This window comes from Panthera pardus, unplaced genomic scaffold (genome assembly GCF_024362965.1).
Source record: "Panthera pardus isolate Hobbes unplaced genomic scaffold, ASM2436296v1 HiC_scaffold_17, whole genome shotgun sequence".
NCBI classification, from domain to species: domain Eukaryota; kingdom Metazoa; phylum Chordata; class Mammalia; order Carnivora; family Felidae; genus Panthera; species Panthera pardus.
In genome coordinates, this window is record NW_026526732.1 from 97685480 (window position 1) to 97707547 (window position 22068).

At 39.3% G+C, this 22068-nt stretch overlaps 1 protein-coding gene across 1 annotated transcript in view; it reads left to right on the forward strand.

Moving 5' to 3' along the window:
- Nucleotides 1–11956: 11956 nt before the first annotated feature.
- COL21A1 (collagen type XXI alpha 1 chain) overlaps nt 11957–22068 on the forward strand; it is a 171950-nt gene continuing 161838 nt past the window's right edge. Inside the window, exon 1 of the mRNA XM_053904790.1 lies at nt 11957–12423. The gene's annotated coding sequence lies outside the window, so the exon portion shown is untranslated. The remainder of the gene's footprint in view (nt 12424–22068) is intronic.

Below are 22068 nucleotides of genomic sequence, written 5' to 3' on the forward strand. Positions count from 1 at the left end.
CTAAATATATCTGTCAAATCCATCTGATCCAATGTATCATTCAGGGCCCTTGTTTATTTATTGATTCTCTGTCTAGATGTTCTATCCATTGCTATAAGTGGAGTACTAAAGTCTCCTGCAATTACCACATTCTTATCAATAAGGTTGCTTATGTTTGTGATTGTTTTATATGTTTGGGGGCCTCCAAATTTGGTGCATAGACATTTATAATTGTTAGCTCTTCCTGATGGATAGACCCTGTAATTATATAATGCCCTTCTTCATCTCTTGTTACGGTCTTTAATTTAAAGTCTAGTTTGTCTGATATAAGTATGGCTACTCCAGCTTTCTTTTGACTTCCAGTAGTGTGATAGATAGTTCTCCATCCCCTCACTTTCAATCTGAAGGTGTCCTCAAGTCTAAAATGAGTCTCTTGTAGACAACAAATAGATGGGTCTTGTTTTTTTAATCCATTCTGATACCCTGTGTCTTTTGGTTGGAGCATTTAGTCCATTTACATTCATTGTTATTATTGAAAGATATGGGTTTAGAGGCATTGTGATATCTGTAGGTTTCATGCTTGTAGTGGTGTCTCTGGTACTTTGTGGTCCTTGCAATATTTCACTCACAGAGTCCTCCTTAGGATCTTTTATAGGGCTGGTTTAGTGGTGATGAATTCGTTCAGGTTTTGTTTGGTTGGTAAAACCTTTATCTCTCTTATTCTGAATGACAGACTTGCTGGATAAAGGATTCTCGGCTGCATATTTTTTTCTGTTCATCACATTGAAGATTTCCTGCCATTCATTTCTGGCCTGCCAAGTTTCAGTAGATAGGTCTGCTACTAACCTTTTGTGTCTACCTTTGTATTTTAAGGCCCATTTATCCCTAGCTGCTTTCAGAATTTTCTCTGTATCCTTGTATTTTGCCAGTTTCACTATGATATGTCATGCAGAAGATCAATTCAAGTTACATCTGAAGGGAGTTCTCTGTGCCTCTTGGATTTCAATGCCTGTTTCCTTCTCCAGATCAGGGAAGTTCTCAGCTATGATTTGTTCAAATATACCTTCAGCCCTTTCTCTCTCTTCCTCTTCTGGAATTCCTATGATACGGATATTGTTCTGTTTGATTGCATCACTTAGTTCTCTAATTCTCCCCTCGTACTCCTGGATTTTTTATCTCTCTTTTTCTCAGCTTCCTCTTTTTCCATAATTTTATCTTCTAATTCACCTGTTCTCTCCTCTGCCTCTTCAATCCACGCTGTGGCCACCTCCATTTTATTATGAACCTCATTTATAGCATTTTTAACATTAAAATTCTAACTGAACCTGCCCACACTTATTTCTCCATCAATTGATCAATATATTTACCTCCTGATGGGGAAGCACTGTTAGTTTCACTCTCATGTGAGACTAAAAAGCATATAGCTTTGCCCTTGAAAAGGGCCATAAAACCCTCATTTTAATGTTATTTGGTTGGTGGAGTGAGAAAATAGATATTTAGGGTTCAAAATCTTAAGTCTAGATTTTACTCATCCTTAGTATGAAACTAATTTATATCATGGAGGATATAGTTTTGAATCTCTTTTTCTTTGAAGCTTTACTTCTGGCACTACATAAAAGTGATGTCTTGATTCTGATTCTGACTATTTACTTGTTACGTTTTCAAGGATCTAATTTGACACTAAAAATTTTCATTTTTTTCTATTCATAGGGAAAATATATTTCTTTTAAGTAAGAAACTTTTAGGGACACTATACATGAAAGTGCAGGAAGTAAGATTCATTCTGCTAGTATTTGAAGAGAAAACACAATGGATGCCTATGAAATGAATATTTTCCATCTCTGTCCACATTCCTATATCCACCAGAGATAAAGGGGGTAGATCAGAAGCCCTGGAAGTCATCCTCAGACTAAGCTTTCCAGATCCTTAAAGAAGAGCAGGGCGAGTGTAACTAGGGTGGAAAAGTGATATGAGACCATTGAATTAGCTTTAATTTTAGCCTGGTCTTAGGCTGCTTGGCGTTGAGAGAACTTCATGTTTATTCAGCAACTATTTAATGGGTTAAAGTGCCTCCTAAAAATACTCCAGAGTCCTGTAACTTGTCCTTACGAAAAATAATCAGAAAAACTTATAGGGAGACTCTATAATCCTAATGCCCTTATAATTCACCAATCACTAGATGAGAACCTTGGGTGAGGATCTTTTAGCTGAGCCAAGCAGACCTCTCAGAATTGTCACGGTTCATGTTTGCAGAAAGTGTATAGCGATTGTGATTACCCTGTGTATCACATCTCTCAGAGCCCAGCTATGGTGAGAAATGGGCTGGGATTCTCTTTAAACCTTTGTTGTTTTCCTTTTTTTAAAATCAGGTACATTGTGGCTTTTTCAAATTCAGGCTCAAAGGCTTTATCAAAGTTGAGTTCCTGAAATGCCTGAGGGGAAAGCCACATCTCTCCTGTACACAGATTCTAGCAGATGAATCTGCTACAGAAGAGGGACTGCTCTTTTGAATAACTTGGCATTTATGCAAGGTGGGCAGACAGCCAAGCCAAGGCATTCATCCCCTCCCTTTGCTGCTTCACTGAGGCTTCCTGAGTATGCTTTTGGCCAGGGAAAAACCTTGGCAGAGCAAGAGGGAGATATTTCTCCCTGTTCCTTTACAACAAGATGTCAGGCAGGCAGGTGGCCTAATTTATGATGGCAAGTTCTAGAGATTGCATCTAACGAAAAGAGTCATGTATTTCTTTAAGAAAAGATTAGTTTTACAGGGCTCTGTGCAGTCAGACTGGGGCAAAATCTATATAGACACTAAGTACACATACATTCTCCCTTTTAAGAACAACAATCAGTCTAGAAGGTTAGAAAAGAAAGATATTATACCCAGAATTGAAAAAGAGAGTAATGAATCTAGGATACAGTTTGTTCAATTAGCTCTGATTTAGAGAACATGAGAAGTAGGAAAACAAAATGCAGGTTATAATGTCTGATTAGGACTATGGCTTGTCTGTCCCACAGAGGTTCAAGCACTTTAGATCTGGGAAGGGACCATAGGTATCATTTCATCAACATCCAAATTTTCATAAGGCATATGATGAAATCTCTCTTAAATCTGGTCAAAGTGACTTATATAAAAACAAAGTATTGGGAATTAAACAGAACTGAAATGTAAGGGAATGAGTGTGAGCCATTTACCTGAGGGAAAATGTAAGTTGGATAATAAATGACTTATTATGACAGAAAAAAATCTAGGATTATTAACATGAATTGGGAAATTAAACAGTATAGGGTTATCTCTCTTTTTTATTTATGTATGTATTTATTTATTTTAAAATAGGAAGAAAACACCAGTGGGGGGGTGGGCAGAAAGAGAGGGAGAGAGAGAGAATCCCAAGCGGGCCCCACACTGTCAGCACAGAGCCTGCCGTGAGGCTTCAACTCATGAACCGTGAGATCATAACCTGAGCTACAATCAAGAGTCAGAGATGCTTAACTGACTGGGCTGAGACACCCAGGTGCCCTGGATTGTCTTTTCTTTTTAAAGCAAGCAGCACACTGTAGGATGTCTTCTCCAAGTGGTTATCACTGATAATTCCCTGTATGAACTATTTATTATTCAGGGTCCTATGCAATCCTTGAAGCAATCTCAGAGTAATGCTAAGCAAACCCTCAGGGGAATAAAAATGACCTTTAAGAAAAGTTAAAGAACCAGTATTTCTAGAAAATACAAAATTTTTAGAAAAATACGTTAAACAACTTCAGTATCTTCAAATATTTCTAATTCTACCCCCCCCTCCCCACACACACACATGCACACTCACACATCCATTGGAACTTGAAACACTAATTTGATATATATCACTGCCGACTTCAAAGTTAATGGGAAGTGAGCTCTCTCTCTCTCTCTCTCTCTCTCTCTTTTAATCTATCCCAGCCCATTACTAATCATGTCTATAAGGAATTCAGGGACTTGTGGAATCCTTGTGGACAGGCCTCTATTTCCAATTAAAAAAAAAAAGTTTATTTATTTATTTTTGAGAGAGAAAGAAAGAGAGAGAGAGAGAGCACAGTGGGAGAGGGTCAGAGAGAGAGGGAGACAGAGAATCCAAAGCAGACTCCGTGTGCAGGGCTCCAACTCATGAACCATGAGATCATGACCTGAGCCAAAGTCAGATGCTTAATTGGCTGAGCCACCCAGGCACCCCTCTATTTCCAACTTTTAACTGCAACTCAAAGGAACACCAGTACTGGATATGTACTTTCACTTTAGATACAAAATTTCGATCATAAGTAAATTAACCAACAAAGAATTTAGCTTCCTTTTACTTTTGATGATGCCTGTATATAAATGGCTTCACCACAAAAGCCAATCGCCTCTTCCATCTTGACAGTAACAATCATAATGAAGCATCTTTTGAAGAGTTTCTGTGGAAAGGGGTCTAACAAGAAATCATTGCCACAGCTGGCTGGAAATAGGGTAGTTACTCATTTCTGTTATGGTTTAAATCTAGGGAAGTTGGATTTGCCTGTTGGCCCTAAAATAAAAATGTAAGAAATGTGACCCAAACCTTGGGGAATGTGAATTCATTCAGTGTTCTCTGGGCTAGAAGAACTTGGGACTCTGAATGAAAAAAAAGAGAAGCTATGAAATGGAATAATTAACTCTTTCTAACTGCACTTTTGGTGTATTTGTACTTTTTTGCAACTTTTCCTGCTGATTTAGGTGTCTCACATTTCGATCTGAGAACCTCCCCTCGGAAATAATAACTGTAGGTCACCCAACAAAATTAGAATATGAGTCAAATTATCTTGAGCTTTTGGGCTTTTATGTACATTTGTTACTTTGAAAACATGTTTATTTATTTATTTTGAGAGAGAGAAAGAATGGGAGAGGGGCAGAGAGAGAGGGAGACAGACAATCCCAGGTAGACTCCATGCTGTCAGCTCAGAGCCCAGTGTAGCAATCTCACCAATCCTAGATCTTGACCTGAGCAGAAATCAAGAGTTGGACACTTAACTGCTGAGCCAGGTGCCCTGGGATCTTGGAATTTTAAAGGGAATAAAAATATTCATTTTTGATGTCAAGCTCTAATATTAAGCAATGATATTTAGCATCTCAAGCTATAAATTTAAGAAGGATTTAAGACACAAAATGATTTTTTTCATGTATAACAAAACATGGTATTTATTAACTAATTTATATTTTTATTTAAATTCAATTTAGCTAACATATAGTAAGTAGTGGTTTCAGAAGTAGAATATAGTGATTCCCCACTTACATACAACATCCAGAGCTCATCCCAACAAGCGACCCCTTTTTTTTTTTTAAATTTTATTTTATTTTTTTAACATTTATTTATTTTTGAGACAGAGAGAGACAGAGCATGAACGGGGGAGGGGCAGAGAGAGAGGGAGACACAGAATCGGAAGCAGGCTCCAGGCTCCGAGCCATCAGCCCAGAGCCCGACGCGGGGCTCGAACTCACAGACCGCGAGATCGTGACCTGAGCCGAAGTCGGACGCTCAACCGACTGAGCCACCCAGGCGCCCCACAAGCGACCCCTTTTATGCTCATCACCCATTTAGTCTATCCCCTCACCTACCTTGCCTCCAGCAACCCTCATTTTGTTCTCTGTATTTAAGGGTCTCTTATGGTTTGCTTCCCTCTCTATTTTTATCTTATTTTTCCTTCCCTTCCCGCATGTTCATCTGTTGTTTCTTAAATTCCACATGTGAACGAAATCATATATTTGTCTTTCTCTGACTAGCTTATTTCACTTAGCATAATACACTCTAGTTCCATCTACATTGTTGCCAATGGCAAGATTTCATTCTTTTAGATTGCCTAGTAATATTCCATTGTGTATGTGTGTATACACACACACACACACACACACACACACACATCTACTTTATCCATTCATCAGTCGATGGACTTTTGGGTTCTTTGCTTAATTTCACTATTGTTGATAGTACTGCTATGAACAGTGGGGTGCATGTGCCTCTTCTAGTCAGCATTTTTGTATTCTTTGGATAAATACCTAGTAATAGACACTAATGATTTTATATTGACATTCTGTTTTCTTAAGGCTCTTCCAGCTTTGAATGTTCAGTTTAGGACTCTTCTCACTGAGGGTAACAGAAACCCAATTCAAATTGGTTTAAACAAAAGAGGGATTTATTGACTTAAGGGAAAAAATCTAGAAGTAGGACTAGGTTCAGTAATGGCTGGATGTAGATATTCAACTGATATCTGTTGATTGTACTTTCTTCCTGTGTTTCTGTTGATGTCTATGTTGTTTCCATTCTCAGTTATAGTCTTCTAGGAAGATTCAGACTTACATGGTCCCTAAGGTTCAAAATCCAAGAAAAACAACAACAAAAACTCCTCTTTCCCTCCCTTCCACAATTCCAGAGAGATCTCTGCCTGGCCTAATTTGGGTCATTTGTCCATCCCCAAACCAGTCTGTGTGGATGATTTCTTCCATGGATTGAGTGGTCCAGTAATGTTATAATGGGGGCCAAAACTAGGGACCATTAGAATCACTACTGAAAAATCATGGACCTTTGGGATGTGAAGTATTTTCCAGTTATTTCCACGGTAGGGCTATTATATGCCATACCTACTTAGAATACAATCAGTGTATATTAACCCTTTGGATTTAATCATCAAAGTGTGTGTATGATACAAGAATGTAGGTGTTGAAAGGAATAGAAAGTAGTCTCTATAGTTGGTTCTGAAAAAGTCCTAAGGAAATAGCATAGCTTTCCTTTCTCCATAGTAGCTGTTTTATTTTGTCTTGCACACACAGCACTCATTCCTTTTTTTATGGTACCAGGCATCCTGATTTCCTTTGTGGATTTCTTCTTCCCCATGGTAGGCAGTTTTAGTAGGCCAGTACAATTAGATGCCTTGTTCTTTCCTAATCTAAGGGGTTGACTGATGACCCAACCTAGGCCAATAAAATTCACTATCTTTATACATTGAGTAGGTTAATATATGAATGGGAAAAGTAGCTCATTTCTACCACCAGTGGTATCCTTTTAAACATGCTAAGTAGTTCTGTTATCTGTGATTTCATCTGGTTCTTCTTTTCCTAATGTAGTTTTCCAGACCTTCTGTGGCCTACTCATATATTTCAAAAGGATTCATTTTCTGTGTAGATTGGAAATAGTTTCTGTGCTTGTAACCAGAAAGCCCTAATTGATACAGAAATTGGGGCCAGAAGTAGGGTGATACAAGTCACAATGCTTAAAATGTAAAATTATCTAGGCAAGGGAGGATGGAGGGTGGAAAATATGCTATCCAGGGCTAGGAAGTTGGCCACCATTATTATGCAATAGGAGGAAAGGTTGTTAAGCTGTAGCCTGTAGTAAACTGGGATTCAGACCATCTGAGTCTTTCAGAAACACAGAAGGTAAATGTGAAGGTATTGATGTTTTGGGGATATATTTTAGTAGGACACTAGAAGAAATTGACACGTGAGCTAAAACTCATTTCAAAAACAGGAAAAGTTGGGTGAAAGAAAGCCTTTTTATAGTCACTGAATGCAGCCTATAAAATGAAATGGCATAAAGCCTGGTGCTCTGGGGACTTGGATAGTTGGAAAAGCCAAGTTCTCTGGCCAATGATAAAGCTTGTAGGATCAACAGTAGGAAAGTAGGAACCACAGAAGGAAATAAGAAGCCTACTCTCCAGGACCCTTGCATGTACCTCTTGTTATGAAGTGTCTGATTGTCAGAGGGGATAATGACATTTATTGCAAAAATGTAGTTGGCTCTTGTTTGGAGTCAAAGGTCAGACTGAACAAGACTCTCCACCCCACATTCCTGTTGATAATTGCTTAAATGGAGGCTAGGGAGATGGTCAGAACACTGAAACTACTTTCCGGAAACTGGAATCCTCAGTAGATGTTTAGGTTTGAGGACATGACTCGATAAGTTAATGACCTTTAGTTTCTAGCCTCGGGAATTGAAAGAAGCCTCCTAGAGTTTAAAGGAAGTTGTCTTCTCAGATAGACCTCAACCTTGGCAACAATGTCCTTTGATCAGTGATCAAAGGAGATGCTCCTGGGAGAGAATTAGCAGCTACTAGTGTGCTCACCAGGACACCTACTTCTCTTCTGTGGAACAGTCTTGGCTGTTCCTGTTTAGCAGGATATATTGACAGTAGTGGTGGTATATATTTTATTCTCTCTCTGTCTCTTTTTTTTTTTTTAACCAAATCGGGGGTCTTTATTGAAGTTACTTGTTCTCTAATATTGATATTGGTTAATTTTATCATTTAGTCATGGTTGTTGGACCATGTAAACCTGACCAAGAAAAATGCACATCTTGGATTTGAAGCTGCATGTCTGATGAGGTTTTGGGTTCTCTTCACTTGGGAAAAAACTTTATTTGGAGCCTGAACAGCAAAAGGTGTAAATGTGGTGAACATTTGTTGCTTTTTAATATCCCCTTCTCTCAGGTTTGTTTCCTCTTTTTTAGTTAACAGAGCCCTGATTCTATCTGAAGAAACACCATCTCCCTCTTCCAGTCTGTGGGCCCTGGGTCGGCTCCTAAGCCTCTTCATTTAGCACCCTGGATAGTCCTCACATGGGAACTGCCTCAAGGTTGGCCACCTGGTCAAGCAATTTCCTCATGACTTTGGAAACTACTTAAGTCCACACTGCATTTGAAGGAGTGCTACTGGGTACAGCTGATTTTATGGTCAGGTTGATCAGACAATGCTTAGTTTCTGGTTGTCAGCTGGGGTATTAGGATCAGATGTTTCTCCACCACTGGCTTCGGGTCTGTCAGATCCCCAGATGAGGGAGTGAGCTTAGAACACAAGCCAGGCTAACTGGACTCTCTCTCTGGACTTTGGGTCTTAGGCAGAGTGCTGCATGAGCAGGAAGAATAGACACAGTTTGTTTTCTCATGCTGTGTTGCCTTTACCGGACTGTTGGGCAGTAATCGCTGCACAAATCTTGGCCCGACCAGTCTGTCTTTGTCTGAGCCTGATTCTCCAGGCTTCCTATCATTTCTGTGGCCACTATCTTTCTAATACATTCCTTTGCTGTTGAACTCATCCAGAGTTGCTTTCTGTGATGTGCATCCCCAAGACTGTCAGGTAATTCACCTTTTCCTTTTCAAGCTGCCTATCGTACTTCTCACTCCCTTCATGCCTGCCTTTGATTTAAAGGGTAAGACTGGCTTGGGATGATCCTGCCTGCAATCTGAGAGAGAGTATTGGAAAACTGCTGCCTTTGTGAATGGTGCATTAACTGAGGGTGATTTTAGCTACTTCTGAAGGAAGACAGGGGCTTGTTTGGTTCGCAGCTCTATCCCAAAAGACTAGCCTGATGCTTGGAACAACATCAGTGCATTCAGTGTATATACACTCATGTTATTCTCCCTTGGTCTTGTCACATTAGGCAATTTGTTCATTCAATAAATATTTGTTTATTGTTCACATGGGAATATAATGGTGAGCAATACAGATATGACACTTGCTTCTCAATGGTACTGACTTTTAGTTGTCGCTGTGTGGCTCAGCTGTGGTAGATTGGTTAAATATGTTTTAGCTGTTGCAAATTTGAGATTTTTTTTAAAATGCAATAATATAGGCTTATTCTTCTGGAGAACAGGAAAAATTATTGGCTTGAGCAGGATTAAGCCCTGAATAGTCAGGGCAGAAGGCATTTCAAAGAGAGCAATATATCAATTATAGGCAATCTTTTTGTAACACAGTTCCTTCTATATCCATATTCTGGGTTTGGATGGGGCCAAGATGAGATAAAGGGGACTGTATAGGAAATGAAGGATTTTTTTGGTCTCTTCTGTTCTGGTTTTGGGATCTATGACTAAGCTCTCTGTTACCGAGGAGGAAGAGGCTATATTATAGATTTGATACAATAATGTCCTAAAACAAAAATTGGGAAATTTTATTTGGCAAGCACGTTCTGTTTTCTAAATTTTAAATTTACATGTTTATGGACAAGTCTTAAAGTGTTTAATAGATAATAAATAAGTTTATTAAACAAATAAAAATTAAATAATAAATATTTTTTTAAGTTTACTTATTTATTGACAGAGAGAGAGAGAGAGAGAGAGAACGAGCTGGGGAGGGGCAGAAAGAGAGGGAGTCTGAGGATCCGAAGCAGGCTCTGTGCTGTCAGCATGCCAGGCTCGAACTCACGAACTGCAAGATCATGATCTGAGCTGAAGTCGGATGCTTAACTGACTGAGCCACCCAGGGGCCCCAATAAATAAGGTATTTATTGAGGAATACAATAATTTATTTTTAATATCAAATTAATATTATTCGAGAAAATAGCCCAGGGAATTCAGATTTTGCTAGAATATCTGGACTTATGGTCACCATATTCGTTTTCTATTGTCACATAACAAATTCTCCAAAACTTAGCAGCTTAAAATGACACAAATGCATTATTTCAGAGTTTCTGAAAGTCAGAAGTCTGGGCACAGAGGGTTCGAGGCAGTGGAAGTTAAGTATGGCTAGTGTTTCAAGGATAAGGGGGTGAGAAGGTGGAGAGGAAGCGGCAAGTCCTAAGTGTGGAGAAAAGTCGTGGAGACACGTTAAGGAATTCAGAGCTTAAGAGCAAAGGAAAACCATGTTAGTGTTTTAATCAGGAGAGGGTCATATTTACTTTAGAGTGAAGACTGAGGCAAAGTCCTAGCTTGAGCAATTGGATGACTGGTGGTGACTTTGAGAAAGGCAAGAAGGCAGAGAGGAGGAGCAGGTTTCTAAAGAGGAAAACAAAGATAATAAACTCAGGCTTGACCACATTTTATTTGAAGTGCTTGTCATTCATACAAATAAAGATGTCTAGCTAAAAGTTGGAGAAAGAGACGTGGGTTGGAGATGTAGACATGGGAATACATGGAAAGCTTTTAACCATTTAATACATGAAAAGCAGAGGGTCATGCTTTGAGAATCTAAGAAGTCATTGAACATGTCCCCAGATAATTACAGCTATATATATATATATATATATATATATATATATATATATATATGTATACACACACACACACACATATATATAGCTGCTATCTATGTCTCCTTATTGGGAAATTGTTATGTTTTCATTGATATGACCTAGGAAGAAACATATTTGCATACCAATGGACTATAACATGAATGTATAAATGAATGAGTGAAGAAATGCAGAAAATGACAATTCTCCCAAGATGTTTGTATCTGACCTGAATTTAGGATTCAGTTATTGAAGGAAGGCATTTCTTTGTGAACATTCTCCCCTGGAGATAAATTAGTTCACACATTCATTCAGCTGATATTTACTGAGCACCTACTATGTTCCAAGTATTGTTGTAGATGCAGAAAGTGAGGCACAAAACCAATTCTCGCTCATAGAGCTTACCTTGAGATGGATGCAAAACCAAAGAACAAATAATACAATTTCAAAGAGTGGTGAGTAATCTGTTGAAAATAAAGTGGGGTTGGGGAATGTGAATGGTTGTGTGAATTTCATTTGGCTATAGTGTTCAGGAAGGACTGTCTGGAAGAGGCATGTGATACCTGAATGAAGAGAAGCAGGAACTGAAAAACACACTGGTGGCAAGCAGGCCACATGGGGGTGGGGAAGCAGTGTGAGAAGTGGGGAGAGTGACAGGTGAGGGGGGTAAAGGGAGCCAGGGCACAATGGAATTCTAAACACAGGACAGTGAAAGAACTTTCTTGCGCTCTGTGAGTAATGGACAGAACAAATGAGTATTCCTTTATTGTCACAAAGGCAGTCACCTTGTTCCAGGACTTCCTGTAACTTTTAGGTCCGCAAAGGCAACCGCCTACCTATGTGAAAGTGAACTCCCCTCAAGTGTTCTGGTAGCTGTTACCTTAGGTCAAAGACAGGTACAACAGTCAGCTGCAGGGCGGAGCAGGGTGACTAACCCTGGCGACCCCTGGGGGCCGTTCTCAAGGGCCAAGAGAGGCAGGCCACCTCTGATGAGTGCCGCCGACGCTCCCCAGGTCCTCGCTCCCTTGGTGCTTTTGCCCTCTCACCCTCTGAAAGTCGCCTTTAACCTTCCCGCTTCCTGGGCAGTCCCTCAGTCCGCCCCTCCAGTCGTCTACTTTCTGGTCCTGGCAGGATTTTAACTGAGCGTGTTTCTACCAGGGTTCCACTAGTTTGGAGATCGCGATCCAAAACCCACCCTCTGGCCTTGCCCACCGGAAAGGGGGCGGGTGGGGAGCGCGAACCTTATCTCCCGGGCTCCGCCTCCAGGGGGCTGAGAGCAGGCTTCACAGCCGCGGCGCTCGGCACTGGTCGCTGCGGGGAGACGGGGCTCGGGGCGGAGGGCAGCAAGCCCGCTTCGGCCCAGATTCTGCCCGGGTTGGGGCTGGTCACTCCCTGGGACGCCCCCGAACCCTTGGTGCAACACGCAGCTGGTTGCGACGCCACCCCGACCCTGGACGCTGCGCCAGGTAAGGTGACACTGCCTTCTCCTCTCTCCCTGCTGGCCCTCCAGGGGGGCTGCAGCCTGACGTTTTGGTTGGCCTGAGGGTACAGTTTCTCCCTGCGCTGAAACGGTTGGTGAACTGAGAGGTAAGTCCCGCACCCAGGCTGGAGGCTGGGATGTCAGGGTTTGTCTTGCAAAGTTACTGAGTGCTAACGGATCACTTGAGGTTCGCTGGGTGCTGATTTCTGCCTCGAGGTGTTTGGCCCCGAGAAAGAATGCTGTGCGGTGAGGTACCCCCTAAGCCCAACGTCCCCCTTGGAAGAGGCGGTGGCGTCCACACGTGGCGCGTCGGGAGCGTGGGTGAACGCGCAGGACGCTGCCCAGAGGTTCTTGAAGATTCCTGCGCTGTACGCGAGCGTGGGGGAGCTTCACAAACTTGGTGCTTGAGCAGGACCCTAGGCCAATTAAATCAGAGTCTCTAGGAGTGGGGCTTGGGGCGTCCACATTAAAACAAAAACAAAAACAAAACAACAAAGCAAAACAAACAAAAAACCCAACTCTTTTCAGGTGATTTCCACGTGGAATAGTTTGGAAACCAGTGAGTTAAAGCAGTGGTTCTCAAAGTGTAAATCTCTGGCCAGCAACAGGAGCCTCACCTGGGAACTTGAAGGGACACTTTAGGGCACAGACTGAAACTCTCAAAGTAGGGCCTAGCTCTCTGTGTTATTTGAGTCCTCCAGGTGATGCTAGCATTTGCTTACTTTTGAGAACTGTTGGGTTGGATCTCAGTTAAGGGCAAACACCTGCAGATTCCCCTCCACAGAAGGAGAAGGAAACCATACTTTTCGGAAAATCCGAGGTATGCATTGGTAGGGTTTTACCCATATTGAAAAAAAAAAAATCATACTGGGAACTTTGGAGGATCCTATAAAGGGTATAGAGACTTAGCTATCATCTTGAGCAATTTTGACATAGTGGAATTTGCATAGTTTAGGGGAGAATAGGAATTTTATGTTCTTAGAGTTGAAATGAAGCCAAAGAAGAAATGTACATAGGAGTTTTCTAGTTGTAATAACATGAATCTTTGGCTCCCAGCGACAAGATTCCAGATCATCCCTGTCATCAGTGTACATTACAGGACTTTTTTTTTTTTTTTTTTTTTTTTTTTAAAGCAGTTGGAGGTTTAAGGAATTTATGCCAGTTCTCCAGAGTGAAAGGGGATTCAGCATTGCAGGTCTCTGGATTATCTGAAGTGGTTCCTTTTTTCTTTTAATAGAGATCTGAGATTTCAAAATTTTGGCTGAAAAGATTCCAGCTGTTTTTAAGTCATTAGTACAGAAATAGAATGACTTTGCAAATAAGCTTAAATGGATTAGAAAATCTGACATTGGATTAAAAAGCTAGAATAGGCATGACTCCAGCCCCAGCACATGTGTGGTGTGGTGAACACAGTGCTAACTGTAGCAAGACATCCTGTACAGAGAACGTTTATTTTCCAAGCTGGTATTTGCTGTGCCAGTTTGTGACTGTAGTATATAGGCTTGTTAAGGGGCAGGTACCGAGCTTGTGTTTAGAGAACTGGGGAAAATACAGGTAGTGGTTACGAACAGGAGGCTTTGAGGCTCAAGTCTCAGGTTCAAAATGGGCTCTTCTGCTTCCCTGTGCTCTGGGAGGGTTGCATAACTTTTCTGAGCCTCACTTTCCTCATCTGTAAAATGGGGACTGTGGTAGTACAATAATGTGTACTTTTAATTCTCACATTGTTGTCAAAGTTAAATGAAATAATACTAAAGTGTTTAAAATAGTAAATATTTGTTAGCTTGAAATACACACACCACACTCAAACTAAGAAAAAGCCTAATCCCCAAATACTTTTTGAAATGAAAAATATGTTGATAACGTAATTAGATTTTGTATTCACATGTCAACCTAACCCTTAGAATTTACAGTATTTGCTTTTTACCAGAATGTGAACACAGGAATATTTTCAAATTATTTTTGTAATATTATTGCATGTTTTTAATGGAACTTTCTAGAATTCTTTTTTTTTTTTTTTTTTTTTTTTTACTTGATTAGCTTCAAATCAACTAGTCTTTATTCACTATCTGTGGTGAAGTATTTCAACATCTGGTGGATTTTATAATCTATTAACATTCACATTTAAATAGTCTTGAACTCTGGCCCTCCACAGTATCATTCCTTACAAAAGAAAATTCAGATGGTAAAATAAAAGAGCATCTAAAAGTGGCATGCTGTGGCATTCAAGAGAACCAGTTGAGAAGTACCATCTGGTGTTTAAGTATTTAAAAAAATTTTTTTTAATGTTTATTTTTGAGATAGAGCGTGAGTGGGGGAGGGACAGAAAGAAAGGAAGACCGAATCTGAAGCAGACTCCAGACTCTGAGCTGTCAACACAGAGCCCAACACGGGGCTTGAATTCAATGAACTGTGAGATCATGACCTGAGCCGAAGTTGGACTCTCAACTGACTGAGCCACCCAGGCGCCCCTGGTGTTTAAGTACTTGTGAGTGAGAATAGAATGAAACCTTATCCAGTTACATCAAGGTTTGTTCAAGACAATATCAGAGAAAGCAAAATGAGGACACAGCAAGGACAGGCCTAAACTGGCAAAAAGGGGAGGTGAGGTAATTTAAGAATCCTTTTCCTCCTGAACTGTAATAACTTCAAAATGCTTCAAACCACATACACAAAAAGCAATTCTTTGCTTGGTATTTGATTGGAACTGATCTGGACCAAAAAGTTCTCATGAAAAAATAGGGTATCAATTCCAAAAAGGATGCCAGATTATTCTGTACCTGGAAATTAATCTTGATTATCCTTTGATTTCAGGGATAAAGCGAATATTAGATTTTGAACTTAAAGTGCCTTTATCTTGCATCTTTGAATGCAAGAGGTTATACTATTACTGTGTCTAATGAGCTTTCTTTGTGACCTTAAAGGTACTTATGGGCAAGTTGCACCTTTTGTGCTCATTCTCAGCTCTTAGAAGTCCCCTTGTGACTTTTGAGTCAGCTCTGTGGCTAGGCCTTTCCTGTTCTTTTAGCCCTTAGAAGTGGCTCTGAAGGTGTGGATGATAACCCTTGGGGTGGCTCTGAGGGTGTGGCCAGCCTCTGCTTTACTCCACTCTCACACCTAACCAACAATACCTGCCTATTACGAATCTTATGTTTCTTCTGGAAGACTAAACTGTAATGGAGGTTCCAGCACATAAGCATGTTAGTAACTCCTTCATTTGCGAAATCAGGTCTTTATTAAGATACTTTTGAAATTACAATTGAATGTTATTAAATTGAATATAATTAGAACTTAATGTTGGTAAATGTCATTACAATTTCATAGAAGTACAGTGTTCTGTTTCACTCATTATGAGATGAGAAGTAGCTGTGGGGGTGGGAGGAGAGATCAGAAGCACATCTCTTGATGGGGAAAATGAAGGGCATGTGGAAGAAAATTCAAACTTCCAGTAATCAAATTATGTGTTCTGGATAATTTATCTGAAGAACCAAGAGAGCCTGTGATGTCGCAATTTGCAGTGACAGGATGTGGCAGCACTGCTTGTGGTAAGTGGCCAATTAGGAATGATCAATGCTGCAATGCCCCCACGGTGATTTTAGGATTCTCAACTTTTAGGCATAAGGACTGGAGCAGAGATCTTTTTGAGAGGCTAGCTTAATTGCATTTGATTTACATAACCTGACTCACTTAGAGAAGAGTTTTGATGAGAGTTACCTGGCATTCATTTACTTGGTTTCAGGGGCCTATTTTGTTCCAAAGTGGTTGGTTTTACTATGAAGGCCAATCTTGAAAGTCTTGTGAGTAAAACACATCACTGGAATGGATCCATGTTTTACTTTGTATTTATTATCTTTGGATTATATTTCTTAGCATGCAGTAGTAATTCTTTAGCTAGATTCATTATCATTCTTGTGAGAAACAAAGGAGGAATGTTTATTCCTGGCACGTGATCCGGTCTCACTCAGAGAATCAGACATGGAGGCCGAGTTCCCTAACTTTCTTCTCCATCTTATGGTTGAGGACACTGTTCGGCCATGCTGCCTAGCCACTTATTAGTTGTTTGAACTTGGATAAGTTATATACCTTTATTTTTTGCATCTGTTTCCTCATTAGTAAAATTGGGGAAACACTACCTCCCTCAGCAGGGTTGTATGGAGTAAATGAGCTAGCATATATAAACCTGACTCTTAGTAAATGCTTAATAAGAATTTACTGTTATTTTGTCTTGGAATTAATGAATGGTTTAAGTGGCAGCTCTCCTGTTTTTACCTCTGAAAATTGGATCCTAAGAAAAAAATAGTATAGGTTATGTTCATGTGATGGCTTTTCTGTATTAAATAGTGGGAGAATTTGTTTCATAATAAGTGAAGTACTTCAAGTTTCTCAGAAAATAATACAACATTTTGAATACCATTTCTAAAAGTTCCCAGATGCTTTTGCTGCTGGCCAAAGACCACACTTTGAGAATCCCTGCTTTAACCCACTGGTTCCCAGGCTTGACTGCACGTTGGTATCACCTGAGGAGAGTTTTTTAGAATTTTTGTGCCCAAGCTGATTTAAAAAATAATCAGTTGGGTTAATGTACTGTGAAAAGGAGTAATCATGTTCTTAACATGTTCTGTAACATCACACATTAATATCCGTGGGATTCCCAGGTACTCATAGAATTTTTAGAATGCTAAAGGGTATTATAATTTTTGTAATATAGAGAGGAAACGGAGGCTTGGAGGCATCATTCTTGGTGAAAGGCTCATGTATAGCGCTGGATAACAAATCAGATTTCCTGTGTTCTACTCAGTACATTTTTCATTCAACTACTTTGCCTTCTGAAAAGTCAGATGATGTGACAAAGGCACATAATCCAAGATTGAGAATGCTTTTGGAATGCTACAGATCTACCCATCCCAGTTAACCAGTTTGCGTTCAGAGTTATTTATTCAAAAGATTTTCTTAAAACCACAGAAAACAATATGTCCACAATGCCAAGCTAATAAATTTATAGCTGTCAGTTGGGAAAAGGAGTTTTTCTCTCTAGGTTTGTCTTTTCTAATGATTCAATTTAGTTTTTTCTCTTTGTTGTTTCTTTGGCATTTTGGTTTTTACTAATGAAAAAACTCAGAGATGCCTTTGAAAATTTCAGGAAACGTTGACAATTTTCTCAAGTCCAAGTTTAGTGACCTTCTGGGAATCCTGCCAGTTGCTTGTGTTTGATTCAGTGTTTAGTTTTTGTTTTGATTTGTGTGTGTTGTTTTGATCTAGGTCAATTCAGCCATGATTGCAGAGTTATGCTATTTGTTAACTGTTTTTAGAGTTATCGGTGGCAAGAAGAAAAGATAAAGGACCAACAATTTTTTTTTAAGTCCAAAGTAAAAGGAAGTTCTAGTGAAGTTTGAGCTTTTAGAAAGTTCTAAAAATATTCTTTGGAAATTTAGTTTTTAAATGTTTTATTACACTGTTGGGGCAAATATAAACACCAGAATATAGGTGTCATATTGTTATAACTTTCAAATCCATAGATGATTCAATGATTGAAACAACTTTTGAAATACTTTCAAAAATACAAAATCCTATTATATATGTATTTTGCTACTTTATTAGGAAGAGAGAATTTGATTCCACTTTGTGGGATATGTCTAGGCCTGTGTTTTCCAGTAGTATCCAGAATTAAATAGAATATTAAGACAGGAACATTCTTTGTAAGTGTTCAGCCAGTCATCAAATAATGATCAAGCGCTCACCCTGTGCTTGGCTATCCTAGGGGGATTCTTAGAAGTTGCTAAGTTCAGTTTAGTAAGTCTATAAATAGCCAATTGGCAGTTTTCTTTCTTTCTTTCTTTCTTTCTTTCTTTCTTTCTTTCTTTCTTTCTTTCTTTCTTTAGTGGGAAACTCCCTTCAATTTATTATATAAAAATAACATTTTGTAAATTTCTGTAAGTGAAAAAAATGCATAATACAAACATAGTTCTGATTTAAATTTAGAATAATCAGTCACTGCCTGATGTGTCCCTTAGTTTCTTCAACCATTTTTGACTGACACTTGACATGCTACCGTGTATCAATCTTTAGAAAGGGTTGAATATGATTTGAAGGGTATCTTGGCAAGAAGGGAGAGTTGATTCTAGAGAGAGGCACTATGGAGAAGATTAACACCTAGGGTCCTGAGAATGTATGCACTTCACCACTTTCTGGAGAAATTTCCCTTTGCCTTGGGCAGTCTGCCTTTTCTCCATTTTATAGCTCCTTTGACAGTTCTGCTGTTCAAAACACTTGTGAGCTAGCACCCTTGGACTAAGGTTTGAAATGAGAAAGAGTGAAATAAAAACTGGGGGAAGCAGGGATGACACGGTCACTGTCTTCACTAGAATGGTATAGGTAGAGTTCCTACTTGGGTTTCTTTGGAATGAGGAGGGAGAAGGGGTGAAAAGAGGCAGGGTTCATATTCTTGCAGGGAATTGGAGGCACCTGGAACCTAATTCAAAGTCTATCTATTTAATGGAAGCAAGCAGGTGAGTAGTATGTAGTGGACCAAGTAGGTACCTACTGTCTAAGTTCTGTGTCATTTCTATACTGCCATTTAAACAGTAATAGTAATACTTACACATCAAATACTAAATCAATAAATGCTCTTACTATTCCCAAGAAGGCCCTAGACCAGGAAATGGGAAACCTGGATTCTCATCCCAGACTGCCACCAACTCCCTGAAAGCTAGTATCTTGGAAGAGCCTACAGTAAGGGACAGCTGGGCAGGTGTGATTGTAAAGTCTTTCATTTCGCTCTTTGTATGTTTTTACATACCAAAACACCATTTGAGGCCATCATGGGACATGTAAAGAATTTCAGCGTAGGATATCTATATATAGAGTTTAAGTTAACGTGGGATAGAATCCTTTAGGAAATTAGTCTACTGGGAAATGTAGAATGCATTTCTAAAATTTCTATGAACATGCTTTTTCAGTGTTCACTGAAGATGGACAACAGTGGATGAGGAATAATGCGATGACAGATCTTTTTATTTCAAGAAAATTGTAAATGCCTTTTCATGATGGCTAAACAAAATTTTCTTCGGCCTCCATGTGGGGATTATATTTAAAGAAATTGGTCTTGTCAACACTTGAAAACATTTTTTTTTCTGATTCTGAATTATGGGTTTGTGGGGGAAATCAGGTTTATATGAGTAATGAAATTATATTTTTGAGCTCTGAATTGCCTGTTTCTCAAAACATTAACAGTTGTGTTTGGTTGGTAGAATGATATTTTCTTTCTGCTTTTCTGTGTTTTGTCTATTTTTTAATATACGTGTGTTACTTTTATAATGCAAAAATGAATGCCTAATGACTTATAGATGGAAACACTTGAAATTGTAATTTGGAATTCTCATACAAATGAGAGATGATATTACAGTGTGATTAATTTATGTTCTTGTAATTCATAAAGTACATATTGTGCCACATATGCTTTTAAAAACAAGACACAGACAGTAAAGCATGGCTTTACTATGAATTACAGATGGTAAAGCATGGCTAAAATGACAAAGAATGTTTTTGTAACAGCAGAATATCAGTTTATTACTCCTTGTGAAGGCCCAAAGAATATTCTGTGTTCTAAGATGTTGAGGGCATGTAAGATAATAGCTGAGATCATGGGTGTTGTGTAGTCGTGTCCCTGACACCTAGCACCTGTGTGACCTTATGCTTGGTATTTAACTTTGTAAAGCTTAATTTGCCCTTCTGTCAAGTCAGGAGCATAGGACCTACTTCCTAGTGTGGTCAGGAGGGTTAAATGGAATAATTCAAATAAACACCTCAGCATAGTGCCTGGCAGATAAAAAGCACTCAAGTTAGCTCAAATTTGTTATACTAAGTATAGTATTCTCCCTGCTTCTCAGCTTTATCACACTTGGGACGTGGATATCTATCTTTTGGAAAACATGTTACTAATTTCGATGAAAATATCCTCTGTACAACCTGGGTCATGAAGAGGCACATGTAGATTTTTGCCATTGTCCATGTTGGGATGGGGGAGAGGAAAGTGTGGATGCAGGGGATGGAGTCTCCTGAAGCTGGCAGTGCACTAGCAGCAGTAACAGAGGCCTTTGAGAGCAACACCTTGTGACTGTGAGTATTGATCTAGAGTCTGCAAGACTGTCCTTCTTTGCTAGATGGCACAGTCCCAGAAGGTCACTGTGGTGGTTTCATGGGGTTGAGGGTATCCTCAAGTCTTGTTTTCAGCTAGAGGTGGTTTGTGACGAGCTCCTGGATTTAGCAATTGCAGAGATCTCTTTGGTCAGGGCCATAGATAGCCCATTATCACAGCTTTGTGAAAATTAGAAGACAGCCATTGCAATGGGCAGGTGTAGCCCTGGAGTTGAGTATCCATTTGCTTTGTCAGCCAGGTGCCTTTGTACTGTTGCAGCCTGGACTTCAGTGCATTTGTATAGGAATGCATTAATCCACCCACACGGAAAATATATTTTTTACTTCTTTCTGTAGTTTAAACTAGATATTATTGATGTAGCAATAAATGAGACATGATCACTGTCCTCAAAGACTCGTATTCTCTTAGCAAATTTCCCCATGGATGCTTTGGACATCACATCACAAAGCCCCTCACCCTGTTTTATTGCTGCTTACAGTAGGGTCCTTTAAGAAGGTTGTTTTATTTGCATTCGTGTATTAATTGCCCCCACTAGACCTGTTAGTCTGAATGTTTACTATTAGCATCTGTAGTTGGATCTATGTTCTCAGAACCGTGGTGAGTTCTACATATATGATATACATAAGTTTCTACAAAGTATTTGGACTTAATATCTAGTCTATTAAATGAAAAACCAAACCAAAAAAAAAAAAAAAAGCCCAGAAAACAAAAACAAAAAAAACCCCATGATTAATTGAATTCAACCGACTGAGGCCTGACAGAGGAAAGTTAGGGAGGCACTGGGAGATCAGAATCAATTATTTTTAGGCTATACGTGTCAGAACCCTGGAAGAAAATGTGAATATTTTTGATCTTTTTTTTTTCAATATATGAAGTTTATTGTCAAATTTGTTTCCATACAACACCCAGTGCTCATCCCAAAAGGTGCCCTCCTCAATACCCATCACCCACCCTCCCCTCCCTCCCACCCCCCATCAATCCTCAGTTTGTTCTCAGTTTTTAAGAGTCTCTTATGCTTTGGCTGTCTTCCACTCTAACCTCTTTTTTTTTTTTTTGAAAATGTGAATATTTTTGATCTTTAATTCATTTTAAATCAATTAAATGAATGGCCAGTTACCGATATAGAATAGTTAAAGCCATTTTGTGCATCTGTGTTTCCTTAACTATACCTCTAAATATTTTTAATTTTTAGCTGGGTAGTGTAATTTCACATTGGACAATTTTTGGCCAGACGTATTACATTATTAAATACTAAGTTTGAGTAATGCAGTGAGTTTGTGCATTTAAACATTTTGGATATGGCTGCCAAGCTGAATCCGAAATTTCCCTTCTAGTAACCTGCCATGTTTCTGAACTTTGAGCCTAAAGCAGCCTAAGTAAGACTAGAGAAAGATAATTTTACATTTTCAAACTTAATTTAAGTACTAATGACTTAAAAAATAAATGTGTGTACACTTTCTACTTCATCCTGTCTTCCAG